Raw genomic sequence first — 4,674 nt, forward strand, 5'->3', positions numbered from 1 at the left:
TGAGGCCTGGCTGGTGATGACAAGGCAGGGTGGCCCCATCACAGATGGGGAAACTGAGGCACGAAGGGGCAGATGTCTAAAAGCCAAGCCCATGGGCTGGGCAGGGCTGGGGGTTTGCACACACAGATCAGGTGTCTGTGCTTAGGTGTGTCCCCCAGCATGTCCCTGCTGACACCCAGTGCCACCTGGGGCAGCCCAGGGTAGCCCACCTGGCCTCCATCTGTCACGCCAGAAGGGCACAGGTTTCCTGTGAATCCTGTATCACATCTGCCAGCCCTGTGGAGATGTCTCAGGTCCCCCCAGAGCTTCTTGGATTGCACCAGGCACCTCTGCTGAGGGCCCGAGTTCCACCCCTCGTTTGCAAGCCCTGCTTTCGGCACAGTAATTATTGGCACAGACACTCCTGCTCAGAGCAGAGACTCCGTGTTTCATGTACCTCTCCCCAGGCACTTCATTACAACAGCCCAACACGAGCACTGCTCTGATCCAGAGCCCCTGGAAGGCTCCCTCCTGCCTCTGGAGGGCTGGTGCTGAGGTACTGCACGTGTGGCCACTTCCCCTCAAGGCACAGACGTTCAGGCAGAACATCTGATATGCAGGGATCAGTTCAGTTGTGTGATGAGGTGATTCAGTGCTCAGGTAGCCCTGTCCCCTGACTGTTACTCAGGGGACTGAGCCCCACAGGGTCCCTGGGGTCAGGCACTGCTGTGAAGTGGGGTTGGTGGGGTGAAGATCATCACAGAGGCATCACAGAGACATGGAATGGTTTGGATTGGAAGGGACATCTTGTTCCAACCCCGTTCCATGGGCAGGGACACTAGACCAGGTTGCTCCAAGTCCTGTCCAATCTGCCCTTGAACACTTCCAGAGATGGGGCATCCATGGGATCTGGCTGCTCCTGTCTTTTCTGGTGCTGGAGCAGTGTAGGGAGGTAAAGGCAGAGGCCATGGGTGCTGCTGACTCTGCTTTAGGGCTCTGTTAACTTCAGGGGAGAGAACAACAAACCAGTCCCATGCTCCAGGGCAGTGGGCACAGTCCCAAGGCTGCCAGAGCTCAAGGAGTTTGGACAACGCTCTGAGGGACAGGGTGGGATTGGTGGGGTGTCCTGGGCAGGGCCAGGAGTGGGACTGGATGATCCCTGTGGGTCCCTTCCAGCTCAGGGTATTCTGTGATTCTCTGATTCACTTCACTTTGTGCCACTGGAGATCTCAGCTGACACAGAAGGGCTCATGTGAGCCACGGGACTGTTCTGTCTCTGTGCTGGAAAGACTTTACCTTTCTCTTCTGTGGGAAGATTTCTGTGCTTCGAGCCAGAGCAGAGCCAGGGAAGCAGCAGGAGCTGCACAAAGGGCTGTGCAGTGGAAAATGTGGGCTCGTGGCCACTGACTCACACCTGTGAGTGCTGTGAGAGGCTGTGGCAGCACCAGGAGTGCTCTTTGAATGAGCTTTGCACAGGCAGGTGTGGCATTTACCCATTGTCTGGAGGCACCAAAGCACATGCCCGGCATCTCTGCCCTGGCAGGATTCCCATGGAAGCGGCTGTGTCAAGTCTCAGCTGGCTGTGGAGGGAGATGCCCCCAGCCCTGGCATATCAGCCTGGGGAAGGGCAGCCGTGCCCAGGAGCAGGAGGTGCTGGGAGCTCGCCCCTGTCAGAGGAGCAAACTCAAAGGCAAGCTTGATGGAGAGAGGAGATCCTGCTCCTGTGCTGTCTGGCAGCAAAAACATGTGAATGAAGCTGTAAAAGCCCAGGTAACCCCTCAATTTGCCCAGCTCACCAGGGGCTGGCGAGGAGTGGCAGGGTCACGGCGTGCAGGAAGCTTTCCAAGGTGTCTCAGCCACGTCCCTGTCTGTGGAGCTGGGGAGGCACCTGCCAGCCTGCCTGGGAGCTTCAGGGCTGCCATTTCCTGGCAGGTCTCCCTCTGCACAACCTGTGGTGTTGACAAGCCCCACTGAGGGTTGGGAGGGAGCCAGTGTCTGGCTGCCAACCATCTCTCCCCTCCTTGGCTCCTGCAGCACAAAGGGCTGCAAATCACCACTAAAACATAGTTGGTGTGTGTGCCTGTGTCCCCTGGGGACACCCCATCCCTTTGTCACTGTGGCACGGACAAAGGTTATGCTCTGTGGAGCAACTTGTGCCAAGCATGTGCCTGTCCCACAGTGGTCCCAAAGAAGTGCCTGGTTTTGGCTGCTCCCTTCATCAGCCTCCTCTGGGAATCCTTGGCTCTTACCCCAGGAATAAAGCCCCTGTGACCAGGCTGGAAGACAACACTTGCAGGCTCACCAGCCCTGCTGGAGGCCTCTAAACATGCAAGGTGATGAGTCCACCCCGGGGGAAGGTGTGGCAGCCAGCAGTTACAGTGGGAAAGGTAACTGTTCTTTAAAAAGAAAGTAAAGGTATTTAGTAGATGGCAGAGATAGAGATGTCTAGAACAGCCTCACAGCAGACCCTGGTGTGATCCTGCATGCCCAGCCTCCTCCAGGCAGCTCTGCCCCTGCCCTCTTCTCTCACAGCTGGTTGTTTTGGTCCTCTGGCTGGGGAGAGGTGAGCCTGGCTGGCTCAGTGACAAGGGCTCCTTCCCAGGGCATGATGCTGCCATCCCCTCCAAAACCACACCAGCTCTCTTCCATTCCAGCCCCGAGCCCACTGGTGTGTCTCCAAGTTGGGTGACACCTCCTGCAGCCACTCCTGGTTAAGTTGTTGGTGCTTTGAGACCCCCCAGAGCAGCCCGGAATGGGAGCTTTGCTCTGCTCTGTGCTGGGAGTGTGGCGCGGGGAGAGCCCTGCAGAGCAGGGACATCCCGAGGATGTCCCAGGGATGGCGGGAGGTGGGGACGGGACTGCCAGAGCAGGGCAGGGGGGTTGCACTATTGACCTTGAAAGGTCCCTTTCGACCCAAATTACTCTGTGGCGCTCTGAGTCTGGGCTGGGGGGAGCAGGGCCGGGGGTGGGTCTGGCTCGCAGCGCTCTCCTGACTACAACCATCTCCTGTGGCCTTTCCCCGAGGGCCCCGCGGCTGTCGGGACCTGCCGGCTGGAGAAGGGCTGATGGGCTGCGGATGGGGCAGCCCGTGCCCAGCACTGCCCAGGGCGCAGGGAAGGGGAACAGCGCACCCGGGGGCCCTGCTCCCTCCTTCCCACACCCAGGAGCCCTCTCCCTCCTTCCCACCGCCGTCCTCGGCAGAGCCGGGGGGCCGACAGGAATCACTGCCCCTTGCCGTGGCAGCATCCCCCTCCCCAGCCCTCTCCCCGGGAATATTTGAAGCACTGGGGAGACTGGAATTCATGGGGAAGCTCGCTGGCCTTCCTCCAGTCTCATCAGCATGACAATTGCTCTCTCCCTGCTCTGTTTCAGATCCTACCCTTAACATTTAACCACTCCCCATTAATTTCCAAATTGCCACACACATCGCGGAGTCATTTCTCCCCTGCGCTGCTCTCAATGCCGGGGCCGGGCTATTCCCAGGGAGGCCGGGGCCGGGGGCAGACCTGGCTGCGGACCCCCGGTCCCGGGAGGGAGTATGGGAACAGGAGGAGAAGGGAGCTGGGGACCCGCCACTTGGCTTTGTCTGGTGGCAGACACATGGAGCACATTAGCAGCCTTTCAGTGGAAGTTTGATCGATGGGGAAGGCTTTCTAACTGACTATCAAAGCACGCATGGTATGTGAGAAGCAGACACCAATTAGTGATGTCTTTTTAAAGGCTGCCTTGTTAAGAGGGGAATAAGGGGAAAGAATGAAATTGGCCAGAAAACACGGAGCTATTTAACCTTAATTAGAAGAAAGGTGTGGGCTTTGTGAAAAGGCCATTTCTGAAAGGGGTTTTTCTCTCTGGGCATAAAGAGATCCTGCCTACTTGTTAGAGACTTGTTAGAGTTTATAAGGCTGGGCAGGAGGCTAACTTGTAGAAATGCCTTTTATGCCACTTGAATGTGTGGCTTGCTTATTATAGTCTGCCATCCTGCCAGGGTGGCTGGTGGAGAGGAGAGGAGAGAGCAGCAACTGCCAACTGGCTATAAATTTCATGAACATCATAAATGTAAGTGCTTTCTGGAGAGCTGTACAGATTGCACATAAAAGTCCCCCTTCTGTCCCTGTAAACTAGAAAGAGGGCTTTTTTGGCAAATTAAAAATCGTAGAGTGTCTTCCATGCTGAGCTAGGAAGCAGCCCAGGCTACAAATCCACCTCTCCAAAGTCGCAGCCGCGCAGGGAGGTCTCTGGCACCGCCACTCCCACGGCCACCGTGACCCGAGGGAGCAGGACCCGGAGCTGGGGGGGCTGCAGCCAGTGCCAACACCTGGGGGGACGCTGTGCCTGTCCGGAGCTGCCAGGGCTCCAGGGGGCTGTGCATGGTGCCACCTCGGTGCTCGCAGGGCTGCCAGCAGGCAGAGCGTGTGCTGGATCGCGTGCGGCCGCACAGACAGGCAGCGGAGGAGTTCTGGGAGCCGTGGGACCGAGCGTCGCTCCTGGCTCTTCCCCAGCCCTCCCCGTGACCTTGGGGAGCCCCAGCACCTTTGGGGCTCAGTGTCCTGGCTCCCGGCCGGGCCGGAGCGGGCAGTGCCCGGGCACGGGGCACATTGCTCCCAGGGCTGGCACAGCGGCTCGGGGGCCGTGTGGCACCGGGCCAGGAGGGCCCTTGGAGAGGGGAACACGTGCTCCCCCCTGCCGCGGACCCTG

General features: G+C 58.7%; 1 long non-coding RNA gene across 1 annotated transcript; it reads left to right on the top strand.

Annotated features, from left to right (window-relative positions):
• The first annotated feature begins 790 nt into the window (after positions 1-790).
• On the top strand, positions 791-2,360 carry LOC127463179 (uncharacterized). Its single transcript, XR_007900682.1, has 3 exons — positions 791-931; positions 1,523-1,749; positions 2,159-2,360. It is a non-coding gene; the product is annotated as an uncharacterized LOC127463179 (long non-coding RNA).
• Positions 2,361-4,674: the final 2,314 nt, after the last annotated feature.

Source organism: Manacus candei, unplaced genomic scaffold (genome assembly GCF_025592945.1).
Source record: "Manacus candei isolate 608988 ecotype Guabito, Panama unplaced genomic scaffold, ASM2559294v1 h1tg000151l, whole genome shotgun sequence".
Lineage (NCBI taxonomy): Eukaryota > Metazoa > Chordata > Aves > Passeriformes > Pipridae > Manacus > Manacus candei.